Raw genomic sequence first — 13,764 nt, 5'->3', positions numbered from 1 at the left:
ACATACGTTTTGGCCAACTCTTTGTATGAAGGTTGAGGTATGCATGCCTAAGGCATGCTTAAATAAGAGTTGGCTTTGTCCAGTCCTAAAATGACACTTTCCTAAGTGTTGGGATAGACTTGCCGACGTACGCTTTGGCCAACTCTTTGTATAATGGTTAGGATATGCTTGCTTAAGGCAACGCTTAAATAAGAGTCAGCTTTATCCGACACTATGCCGACACTTTTGGGTCGACACTTTCCTAATTATTGGGACAGCCTAGTCGACATACCCTTTTGGCCAACTTTGTATAAGGGTTGGGATATACATGCCTAAGGCAACGCTTAAATAAGAGTCGGCTTTGTCCAACACTATGCCAACACTTTCCTAAGTGTTGGGATAGACTTGCCAACATATGCTTTGGCCAACTCTATGTATAAGGGTTGGATATGCATGCCTAAGACAACACTTAAATAAGAGTTGGTTTTGTCCAATAGTATGCCTAAGAAAACACTTAAATTGGTAAATTAATTTATGTAACAAATATATTCGAAATGATTGACATTAAAAAAATGTTTTGATTGAAATATTTAAATTAAAATATTAAAGATTATAGATATTAAGTTCGCGAATCTTATTATTTGTTAATAGGCTACAAAGAATTTGTTATTTTGTAAAACAATCGTGTTGATAGAAGTTATCCATCTAATGTATAGTATTTATTTTGAGGAAATATATATTATTGTTATTATTTTATTTATTTGGTTAAAAGGTAAAAAATTAGGGCAAGAAAAGAATATCTTTGTTATTCTCTTTGGATGGAACCTTAATGCATTAATGAAATTTTGTAAAAAGGATCGAATTGTTCAATAAATTCTGAACTTTTGATAAATGCTTTCTCTTTGAAGCTAGTGTTCAATAGGGGTCATATATTTGGAGCTGCAATTTCGAGCCCGACACTTTGCATTTTCTCAATGGATTATATGATCTAGAGCAACGTTTGATATGAAGAACATGCCCAAAATACTTGGGGAATATTCTTCGAACATTTGTAATTTAGTACTTTACTTTTATTTAAAGAAATTTAAAGTTGCCGATTGAGTCTTAGCTTAATCGATATAAGTATTGTTGTCAATTTAGGAGGACGTGGGTTCGAATAGGCTGAAGCACATTATCCTCCTATTTATGGGTTGGGAGGGACTTTAGGTAGTTTTAAGTATTGTGTTAAAAGGAATAGATATGATTAGAACCTATAATGAGATTTTTCCAAAAAAAAAAAAAATACACCTAACACTTAATGATGAAGTTATGGTATTATGAATTGTTTAGGGTAAATTTTTATTTTAAACTTTTTTTAATCATTTTGAATTTTAAGTTTCTTTTGATCGAGTCATTTTGGGTTTAGCTCATTCAAGTTTGTTAATCGAGTTATGAAGTTATGGTATTATGAATTGTTTAGGGTAAATTCGAATTTTAAACTTTTTTTTAATCATTTTGAATTTTAAGTTATTTTTGGTCGAGTCAATTTGGGTTTAGCTCATTCAAGTTTGTTAATCGAGTTATGAAGTTATGGTATAATGAATTGTATAAGGTAAATTCGGATTTTAATTTTTTTAATCATTTTGAATTTTAAGTTATTTTTGATCGAGCCAATTTGGGTTTAGCTCATTCAGGTTTGTTAATCGAGTTATGAAGTTATGGTATTATGAATTGTTTAGGGTAAATTCGGATTTTAAACTTTTTTAATCATTTTGAATTTTAAGTTTTTTTTGGTCAAGCAAATTTGGGTTTAGCTCATTCAAGTTTGTTAATCGAGTTATGAAGTTATGGTATTATGAATTGTTTAGGGTAAATTCGAATTTTATTTTTTTAATCATTTTGAATTTTAAGTTATTTTTGGTCGAGTTAATTTGGGTTTAGCTCATTCAAGTTTGTTAATCTAGTTTTTCAAGTCAACGGAAAATGTTAAGTTAGTCAATTGAAAAAGAAGGCTTTATCCCATTACACAAGAAGGAGTGGAAGACCAAACCTCTCACTTTATCCAAATGTTCACTCTCTCACCTCTATTCATCTTGTAAAAGGACTCCATCATTGGCAAATTTTTTGTTTCTCATCATCTTCGATTCGGTAGCTTTCATACAATAAAGTAATACACAGAAAGCCTGCATAAGTATAAGGTTAGTTAACCTTTTCTTTTCTTTTTTCATTTTTTATATTTAAGTTTAAATTTTTCTATCTTTATAGTTGGGACTATTTTATTTAGGAATTTTGTGGTTGGATAACGTGAGCAAGGTGAGTGTTTTTTATTGTTTTCTAGTGCATTTTGTTGCAACTTCAGTTTCTATTTGGTTGGTTAAGAAGGGGGAAAAATAGAAAATTTAAGTGAAAAATATCTTTCATTATTTTAAGACACAATCCATTTTCCTTTTCTTCTTCTTCCTCCTCTTACAACCCTCCTTCTCTTGCCATTAGTTCTAACCAGCCCACCTTCATTAATTCAGCACCCATTGTTAATGGTTTTAATATTATTAATTTCAAAATTCTAATGTTAATTTCAAGTACAAATCTGGTATTAAGATTGTTTTAAATTGATGAGGTACTTATTTGGTTTTACTTTTCTATTGTTGTTGTCGAGTATGGGAAGTCCATTAATCATCGAGCTTTAAAGTTGAAAGTTCATCTTCTTTGTTCATAGGACCGTATAGGAAGATATATTAAAATTGGGATTTGTTTTTCTATTATAGGAGCTTTTTTTTTTTGATTGATTTGTGTGAAGCAAAGCTCCAAATTTGAGTTTATTATATATATTTTTGTCCTCAAATCTTATTGAAATGTGAGAAATTAAACTTCTCATTTATTAGCTAATTGAAACTTACATACCTATAAATCTCATTAAATAGATTCACATGACATGGGAAAAAACATATATTGTTGTTCAATACTATAAAACTTCTCATTTATTTTAGTAAAAATCTAATTAAAGAAGTATTAATAATAATTACTTGCGTTTTCTATCCATATTTCAATATTTGATGCATTGTCTGTATATTAATGAGTAAATAAAATATATAATTTGTATTATTATTTTTACTTATTAACAAGTAAATAAAATGAAAATATGAATTAAAGCAAATCTTGTTGTCTGCTTGTCAATAAGTTGGGCCGTGATTCGTTCCTTAAATTTCTTACACGATTTGTTGTTTTTTTTTCTTTTTCAGGTATTATCTAATTACAAAATTATTTTATAAGTAAATAAAAATAAGATAGCAATTGGGGCTGAGAGAGCTGCTCAAAATTTCACAACTTTGTCTGAGTTGCAACTTAATTGGACAGATAGTTTGACCTTTGGCTAAGTTTGTGCTAACATGATAATTGATGTCCTCAGCTTTAAATTAATGGTACTCACCAATTTGACTTTATGCCTTGGGATATTTCTTACTTTCATCAACACATGAATTCATTCTAGTTTTACCATAAATGAAGGGAAGAGTGATGCATTTTTCTTATAGCGTTATTCATGGTTTATAGTAGGATGTAGAGCAGTTGAGTGAGTTTTGGTGCTCTTTCTTCTACCTTGCTAAATTATCCTGAATTAATAGAAAGATAGTATAAGTTAGGAAATGATATTATCCTAAATGAGCTCTTCAATCGAGAGACAAAATTGGCTTGGGTTAGGGGCTATCCACTCAACTTTTTAGAATCTGAAATGATGCTTATATGAAAATATGAGAAAATCATTCTTTTTAATTTTAATGTGCTAAATACTTGTATTAATTTTGCCGACTACTATTCTATAATCAATATCTTTTGTTTATGTTAGCTTTAACCTTAACTTTTGTTTTTTAGTATGGCTCAATAGCAAGTTCATGCACATTCTAGCCCTAGAGATATTGAAGTTGTTTCCATCACCAATGGGGATCCAAAGGTAAGCTGTGTTTTTACATTAGCATGATTAGTTACACTAGAACCAACTTGCATTATTTGGCTTTGTCTTTTATCATTGTAGATGAAATGTCTAAATGGTAGTTGCAAGTTAAAATAGTTGGGTTGTTGCCTTGTATGTTGTTGATGAAATGTCTAAATAGGTATTTGTGAGTTTAAATACTCATGTTATTTAATATTAATTACTTTAACATATTGTGTGTGACAGCCCAAAATTGACCCTAGTCGGAATGTGGTTTCGGTACCACAAAACCGAGGCATAAAAATAATTTAAAATTTATTTTGATGCCTATAATATGTGTGTGCTCGTGTGTGAATTTTGAATTCTTTGATTTAGTTAATTTGATTGTGAATTGAAAGAAAAAGGACTCATGTGAAAGGATTTAAAAATATGTAGCTAATTTCAAGAGGTTAATAAAGGAATGAAGCAAAATAAATGGAGTTGCATGTCAAATACTCCATTTATTTTGAATGAGTGGCCGGCCATGTCTAGATTATGGGCAAGGGGACATGTTTCCAACATGTTTAGTTAGTGCATTATGTAGAAAGAATTAAGAAATGAAAAAAAAAAAAAATGAGCATGGATGCCCCCCCTTGGTGCCGTAGCTAGAGAGAAAGAAAGAAAAAAAAAAAGTTGTCATTCATCCTTTCTTTGAGCAAAGACTAAGAAAGAAAAAAACAAAAAAATTGTTCATCTTTTCCCCTCCTTCCTTTGGCCGAAATTCCTAAGAGGAAGAAGAGATTTTTTGCTTCATTTTCTTTGTTTAGAAGAGATCTAGAAGGAGATTTGGCTAAACTTGCATCAAGATTAAGGTATGTATGAGGTTGTGTCATGAGATTCATGCTTGTTTTGGTTGCTAACTTGATGTGCATGTTAGCCATGGTTCAAATCCTTGTTATGCCATGAAAAATGGTATTTGGCCAAGGTTGATATTGTGTTAAAGCCATTGCATGCTAAATGTGAAGCTTGCTAATGATGCATGCAATGATGGATTGACTACTCTTGAAATTTCTTTGTAGCAATCTTGAGTAAGACATTGAGTTCTTTGTTTAACCATGACCAAAGTTCAATGGGGTATGATTGTGATGTATTCGCCATGATGCATTCATGAGCATGATTTATGCTTGTTACTTGATTGGTAAAATTTGTGTTTTAAAGGGTTATGAACACCTTGAGATTCGCCATGCACCTATATGTGTATATATGTTTGCACATGATATTTTGATTATGAAGAAAGTGATAAATATGTTTGTTTAAAGAAGAAATTTGTTGAAGAATGTTGTGAAATTTGCATGTACATTCGCCTAGTACATGTATAGTGTGAAAACCTTGAAATTATTTTTGATTTTGTGTATTTATGACCATGTGTAATCGGCCACATGAGTAATTTGAGCACTTGATGTTATGTTAAAATTCTTGAGCTTAAATATGTGGATGTATGTATATAAGGGCCAAGTACTTTGAACTTCACGTTGATGTTTGAATGTATTGAATTGCTTGTTGTGATGTAAAATGTGCATGACCATTGTGTATTTGAGCTAAAGGATGGCCATATGACCATTTACACTCCTTGTCATATTCGCCATAAGCTATCATGATGAGATTTTAATAAGTTAAATTTGTGTGAATTAGCTCAAGAGCAAAGGGAGCTAAATCCGATAAAGGGAAGGAAAAAGTAGTTGAATAGCCGTCGAAATCGCTCGACAACATCCGAGGTAAGTCTTCGAGTGATGACCCTACTTGAATTATATCAAAATTATGCTCCTTGTTTGTGTGGCCATTGAGCCGAAATAGTAAAGGTTGATAAATATTTTGTGTTAGAGCTTTAGTAACGAAAATGAACTATGGACGTGTCTTGAATATTGATATATGTGTAAGTGAACATTGGAAATATATCCGGCTAAGACCAAGGCATTCGTGCGAGTTGATATATCCGGCTAAGACCAAGGCATTCGTGCGAGTTGATATATCCGGCTAAGACCAAGGCATTCGTATGCGAGTTGATATATCCGGCTAAGACCAAGGCATTCGTGCGAGTTGATATATCCGGCTAAGACCAAGGCCTTTGTGCAAGTCACCAAACCGGTTATGACCAAGGCAATCGTCTGAGTCGCTATATCCGGTTAAATCCGAAAGTATGTGATTCGAAGTGAGCAATCTTGCTGTGAAAATTTCAGCTTATACACTTGTGAAAATTCCAGCAATGAGGTATGTTTGTATGTGCTTGTACTAATTGAATTCTTACAAGTAAGTATCGCTAGGTTGATAAACGAGCTACCGCCTTGGGCTAAGTTGTTCTTTTGTGTATGAACCTAAGGGTCGGTGATGTGAAATAAGTATGAGTATGGGAATGTGAATTAGTAAAGTGGTTTAATTAGCCATGTGAATAAAATACCTTAGTCAAAGCTGATTTCATTGCTTGAGACTTACTAAGCATTAAAATGCTTACCCCGCTGCTTTGGCTCTCTGTTTTATAGGTTTCGCTCGTTAGCTATCGGATTCGGGATCAAAGCAATGAAGTCATCCACACTATTGAAGCCCCATTTTGGTACAAATTTTGGTTGAACTTTGAAATGGCATGTATAGGACCATCCTTTGTTGAAGGTCATGTACCTTCCGGTTTGTGTAAACTTGGATAGCCATGCGAAAATGGCTTATATCGTTTTAGCATAGAACTATAATCGTTTGTATGTTGACCCTTATGAGGTATGGAATTATTTTGAAACGATTAGCCATTGGAATGGTTAATCATGATCACACTTTGTGCTATGTATGTAAAAAGGGCAATTGAATCATGGAAAGTATGAAATAGGTAAAGCCTACTAAAGGCAGATGCTGACAGCAGCAGTGACGTGGATGTGAAAAATCACTAAAATAGTAGGAATGGTATTAAATAGCAAATAAATTATGTAAGTGTACCTTGATGAATCTACTTTCATATGGAAGAAACGAAATGGTCATATGAGTTATAAGTTAACAGATTTTAAAGTTCTTGTGGAATAGGGCCAGAACGGTTTCTGGATCCCCTGTTCCAACTTTGGAAAATCATTGTAAATTAACCAGAGATAATTAGGAGTCATTCCATATATGTGTAGATTCCTCTCTGAGTCTAGTTTCTACAGAAACAAACGGCATTAGTATTGAAGCCCTGTACAAGGAGATATCCAATTCGTAACGCACAAAGGTCAGTGTAGTCAATCCCTACAACAGGCGAGACTTTAACTAATAAACTGTACTAATTGGCTCGACCAAAATTCTAGAAAAAATATGTAGATGGACATATGAGTCTAGTTTCAGGAAAAATTTACGGAACTGATTTTCGAGTTGTAAAACTCAAGTTATGAATTTTGGAGCGACTAGTACTCAGATTGGCAGCTTGTCTGAAAATTGTCAATAAGTGGGTTGAAGTCTGTTAACACCTCGCGTTCGACTCGTGACGGTCTCGGTTCGGGTGTTACAATTTTATTGGTATCAGAGCTACGGTTTAGTCGATTCTAGGACTACCGTAATGCGTTTGGGTCTAGCTATACATGCCATTTTATGTGATTATATGATAGTGTGGTGATCTCTGACGTTTGAACTTGTGTTTATTTATAGTAATGGATCCCGATCCCAACCGAGCGATAGCTGATGATGTGGAGAGTGGCGCGCCTTCGCACAAGGGACAGCGCCGGCGGACTCTCAACCTGTTGCTAGCAATCCGAATGACGAGGCTAGACAAGCCTTTTATAGCGTGATGAATGATTGGTTCAACCAATACATTCGAACTAATACGGCTGTTCCACAACCTCCATTCCCAACAAACACAGCCCCCGCACCTACAATGCCCCCGGTAATTGACCAAATAAGGTCGAATAAGCCCCCAGTTGATAGAATCCGAAAACATGGGGCTACTGAATTTAAAGCTACGGATAGTGATGATGCCGAGCAAGTCAATTTTGGTTGGACAACACGATCCGGTACTCGATGAGCTATCTTGTACACCGATGAATGCCTAAAGTGTACCATCTCCTTGCTACGTGATTCGCCTACTATTGGTGGAGTACTCGACTTCAGTTGTGCCCCATGAACAAGTAACTTGGGAGTTCTTTCAAACCGAATTTCGGAAAAAGTATATCATCGAGATTTATGGACCAAAACGAAAGGAATTTCTCGAACTTAAACAAGGTTCCATGTCGGTTACCGACTATGAACGAAAATTCGTGAGGCTTAGCAGATGCAGCGAGAATGCATTTCTTCGTAAGTCGTGATGTAAACGCTCAAGATGGACTGAATGATGAGATAAAGCGTATGTTGGCATTTTGGAAATCGAGAGTTTGTGACTCTCGTCGAGCGGCGATGCAAAGCCGAGGAGCTTAGTATGGAGAAAAGGAAAGCGAAGCGGAGCAAGGGAGTTTCAGAAGAGGTATTCGGGAAGCCCTTCCAACATCATCAAAGAAACTTAGAGATGGCTTAGGCCGATCTAGAGACACTTCGGGCTTTTCTAGACGAGATCGCGATCGACCCCTGTGACCACACGAATCACTTCGATCGCCGAGAGTGGGAATGATCGACGAGAGAGGACGAGTGCCGATTGTGGCAAATGGCATTTTGAAGTCAGAGATTCCGTGACCGCTCTGTTACAAGTGTGGATCAGTTGACCACTTCATTAAAGATTGCCCGAGGTTGTGCGAATGTAATGTAGATCGGAGTGGGAAACCGGTACTACCACCGCCGAGGTAGACCATCTGGAAATACGGGCAAGGCTAGTGGTGGTCAGAGAGGATCTAGAGATGCTGCGACCAGATCCGAGGCTCGCGCTCCAGCTAGGACTTATGCTATACGCGCGCGCGAGGATGCCTCCTCGCCAGATGTTATTACGGGTACTTTCACTCTCTTTGATACTAATGTGATTGCTTTGATTGACCCTGGTTCTACTCATTCTTATATATGCGAAACATTAGCATCCAGTAAGACTTTATCTATTGAGTCTCATCGAGTTCGTAATTCGGTGTCAAATCCTTTGGGTCGTTATGTGCTGGTCGACGAGTGTGTAAGAAATGCCCCTAGTAATTCGAGGTACTGCTTTTCCGCGGACTTGATGCTTTTGCCGCTCGATGAATTTGATGTTATTCTTGGGTTGGATTGGTTGACCGTGCATGATGCGGTTGTGAATTGCAAAAGCAAGACTATTGATTTGAGATGCAAACAACGAGATGATCCGAGTTGAGTCTACGAACTTGAAGGGGTTGCCACCGTAATATCATCAATGTTGGCCCGTAAATATGTAAGAAAAGGTGTGAAGCATACCTTGCGTATGTACTTGATGATAAGGAGTTAGGAATAGAACCCAAATCTGTGCGGTGGTTTGTGAATACCGGACGTTTTCCCAAGAATTGCCGGGTTTGCCACTGTTCGGAGATAGAGTTTGGCATTGAGCTTGTACCAGGACCACACCGATTTCGATAGCTCCATATCGTATGGCACCAACGGAATTAAAGGAGTTGAAAGCTCGGTTGCAAGAGTTGATGGATAGAGGTTTTGCTCGCCTGAGTTTTTCACCTTGGGTGCACCGGTGTTGTTTGTGAAAAGAAGGACGGAACCATGAGGTTGTGCATCGACTATCGTCGACTTAATAAAGTGACAATAAAGAACAAGTATCCGTTACCACGATCGATGATTTGTTCGATCAACTGAAGGAGCCTCGGTGTTCTCAAAAATAGATTTGAGATCGGGCTATTATCGCCATGAATCCGAGATTCGGACATACCCAAAACCGCCTTCGAGCGAGATATGGTCACTACGAGTTCTTAGTGATGCCGTTTGGGCTCACTAATGCCCCGCGATATTTATGGATTTGATGAATCGGATCTTGAGATCATATTTGGATCGGTTCGTAGTTGTGTTCATCGACGACATCTTGGTCTATTCAAGAGATGAGACCAACATGCGGAGCACCCGAGATTAGTGTTGCAAATTTTACGGATAAGCGTTATATGCTAAGTTTAGCAAGTGTGAGTTCGGTTAAGAGAGGTTAGCTTCTTGGGTCACGTGGTATCGTGATCGGTATTCGAGTCGACCCAAGCAAAATTTCAGCCATACTTAATCGAAACCTCCAAGAAATATTACCGAGGTTCGAGCTTTTTGGGACTTTGGTTACTACCGACGGTTTGTAAAAGGATTCTCGATGATAGCCACACCCATGACTAAACCGCTTGTAAAGATGTCAAGTTTGAATGGACGGAAAAGTGTCAGAAAAGTTTTGACCAATTGAAAACTCATTTGACGGAAGCTCCAGTACTAGTACAGCCCGAATCTGGCAAAGAGTTTGTCATCTATAGTGACGCCTCCCTACTTGGGTTAGGTTGCGTATTGATGCAAGAAGGTCGAGTTGTGGCCTGCGCGTCGAGACAATTAAAGCCACATGAGAAAAATTATCCGACCCATGATCTCGAATTGGTCGCCATCGATTCGCCTTAAAGATATGGCGACATTACTTATTTGGTGAGAAGTGCCATGTGTATTCGGATCACAAAAGTCTCAAATATTTGATGACTCAAAGAGACTTAAATCTGCGACAAAGACGTTGGCTCGAGCTGTTAAAGGATTATGAGCTGGTCATTGACTATCACCCGGGAAAGGCTAATGTGGTTGCGGATGCCTTAAGCCGGAAATCACTGTTTGCTTTACGAGCGATGAATGTACACTTGTCTATCCTACCCGACAATGTGTTAGTAGCCGAATTAAAGGCCAAACCATTGTTGACTCATCAAATTCGTGAAGCTCAGAAAGTTGATGAGGAGTTGCGTGCAAAACGGGCTGAGTGTGTTCTGAACAAGGAATCGGAGTTTCAAATTGATGATGACGATTGTTTGAGGTTCAGAAGTCGTTTGTGTGTTCCAAAGAATTCGGAACTTATTTCGATAATTCTGAACGAAGCTCATTGTAGCCGAATGGCAATCCACCCGGGGAGTACGAAGATGTACAATGAGTTGAAACGTCGGTTTTGGTGGCATGGTATGAAACGAGACATCTCCGATTTTGTTGCAAGATGTTTAATATGTCAACAAGTGAAAGCGAGCATCAAGTGCCTTCAGGTTACTTCACCGATCACAATACCCGAGTGGAAATGGGATCGAGTCACAATGGACTTTGTGTCCGGACCGCCGTTGTCGCAAGTAAGAAGGATGCAATTTGGGTTATTATTGATAGATCGACTAAGTCGGCTCACTTTATCCCCGTGCGTATGGATTTTTCATTGGATAAACTAGCTGAATTGTACGCTTTCGATTGTGAGATTACACGGGTACCGATTTACATTGTGTCGGATAGAGATCCGAGGTTTACCTCGCGATTTTGGAAGAAATTACAAGAAGCATTGGGCACCAAGTTGCATTTCAGACCGCCTTTCACCCCCAAACCGATGGTCAATCCGAGCGTATAATTCAGATACTTGAGGATATGTTAAGATGTTGCATCCTCGAGTTCGAGTGGTTCATGGAACGGTACCTACCTTTGATTGAATTCGCACAACAATAGTTTTCAATCAAGTATTAAGATGGCGCCTTACGAGGCTTTGTACGGCGTAAATGCCGTACACCATTGTTTTGGACCGAGCTCGGTGAGAACAAAATTTTTGGAGTGGATTTGATTAAAGATCTTTGAATGAAAGTAAAAGTAATCCGTGAAAATCAAGATAGCCTCCGATCGTCGTAAATCGTATGCGGATTTGAAACGAAAGGACATTGAGTATCGTGGGAGATAAAGTGTTTCTTAAAGTTTCGCCGTGGAAAAAGATACTCGATTCGGCCGTAAGGGCAAGTTGAGCCCGAGGTTCATCGGGCCATATGAGATATCCGAGCGAGTTGGTCCAACGATATCGTCGATTTTGCCCCCGAACTCGAAAAGATTCACGATGTCTTTCATGTTTCGATGCTTCGACGCTATAGATCCGATCCATCGCACGTGATTAGTCCATCGAGGTTGAAATTCAAGCCAATATGAGTTATGAGGAAGAACCGATTCGTATCCCGCACGTGAAGTGAAAGAGTTGCGAAACAAGCGGGTTCCGCTAGTGAAAGTGTTATGGCTCAAACACGGGATAGAAGAAGCTACTTGGGAAACCGAGAACTCTATGAAAGAGCGATACCCAACCCTATTTACGGTAAGATTTTCGGGGACGAAAATTTCTTAAGTAGGGAGAGTTGTGACAGCCCAAAATTGACCCTAGTCGGAATGTGGTTTCGGTACCATTGAAACCGAGGCATAAAAATAATTTAAAATTTATTTTGATGCCTATAATATGTGTGTGCTCGTGTGTGAATTTTGAATTCTTTGATTTAGTTAATTTGATTGTGAATTGAAAGAAAAAGGACTCATGTGAAAGGATTTAAAATATGTAGCTAATTTCAAGAGGTTAATAAAGGAATGAAGCAAAATAAATGGAGTTGCATGTCAAATACTCCATTTATTTTGAATGAGTGGCCTGACCATGTCTAGATTATGGGCAAGGGACATGTTTCCAACATGTTTAGTTAGTGCATTATGTAGAAAGAATTAAGAAATGAAAAAAAAAAAAATGAGCATGGATGCCCCCCCTTGGTGCCGTAGCTAGAGAGAAAGAAAAAAAAAAAAGTTGTCATTCATCCTTTCTTTGAGCAAAGACTAAGAAAGAAAAAAACAAAAAAATTGTTCATCTTTTCCCCTCCTTCCTTTGGCCGAAATTCCTAAGAGGAAGAAGAGATTTTTTGCTTCATTTTCTTTGTTTAGAAGAGATCTAGAAGGAGATTTGGCTAAACTTGCATCAAGATTAAGGTATGTATGAGGTTGTGTCATGAGATTCATGCTTGTTTTGGTTGCTAACTTGATGTGCATGTTAGCCATGGTTCAAATCCTTGTTATGCCATGAAAAATGGTATTTGGCCAAGGTTGATATTGTGTTAAAGCCATTGCATGCTAAATGTGAAGCTTGCTAATGATGCATGCAATGATGGATTGACTACTCTTGAAATTTCTTTGTAGCAATCTTGAGTAAGACATTGAGTTCTTTGTTTAACCATGACCAAAGTTCAATGGGGTATGATTGTGATGTATTCGCCATGATGCATTCATGAGCATGATTTATGCTTGTTACTTGATTGGTAAAATTTGTGTTTTAGAGGGTTATGAACACCTTGAGATTCGCCATGCACCTATATGTGTATATATGTTTGCACATGATATTTTGATTATGAAGAAAGTGATAAATATGTTTGTTTAAAGAAGAAATTTGTTGAAGAATGTTGTGAAATTTGCATGTACATTCGGCCTAGTACATGTATAGTGTGAAAAACCTTGAAATTATTTTTGATTTTGTGTATTTATGACCATGTGTAATCGGCCACATGAGTAATTTGAGCACTTGATGTTATGTTAAAATTCTTGAGCTTAAATATGTGGATGTATGTATATAAGGGCCAAGTACTTTGAACTTCACGTTGATGTTTGAATGTATTGAATTGCTTGTTGTGATGTAAAATGTGCATGACCATTGTGTATTTGAGCTAAAGGATGGCCATATGACCATTTACACTCCTTGTCATATTCGCCATAAGCTATCATGATGAGATTTTAATAAGTTAAATTTGTGTGAATTAGCTCAAGAGCAAAGGGAGCTAAATCCGATAAAGGGAAGGAAAAAGTAGTTGAATAGCCGTCGAAATCGCTCGACAACATCCGAGGTAAGTCTTCGAGTGATGACCCTACTTGAATTATATCAAAATTATGCTCCTTGTTTGTGTGGCCATTGAGCCGAAATAGTAAAGGTTGATAAATATTTTGTGTTAGAGCTTTAGTAACGAAAATGAACTATGGACGTGTCTTGA

The 13,764-nt window shown here is 37.1% G+C and overlaps 1 long non-coding RNA gene across 1 annotated transcript; it reads left to right on the top strand.

The window, feature by feature from the left end:
- Window positions 1–5,563: 5,563 nt before the first annotated feature.
- On the top strand, window positions 5,564–6,679 carry LOC128283724 (uncharacterized). Its single transcript, XR_008274132.1, has 2 exons — window positions 5,564–5,637; window positions 6,400–6,679. It is a non-coding gene; the product is annotated as an uncharacterized LOC128283724 (long non-coding RNA).
- Window positions 6,680–13,764: the final 7,085 nt, after the last annotated feature.

The sequence above is a fragment of the Gossypium arboreum genome, chromosome 11 (assembly GCF_025698485.1).
Source record: "Gossypium arboreum isolate Shixiya-1 chromosome 11, ASM2569848v2, whole genome shotgun sequence".
NCBI lineage: Eukaryota > Viridiplantae > Streptophyta > Magnoliopsida > Malvales > Malvaceae > Gossypium > Gossypium arboreum.
The sequence above is the reverse complement of the archived record's forward strand: the minus strand, read 5'-3'. Positions and strand labels throughout refer to the sequence as shown.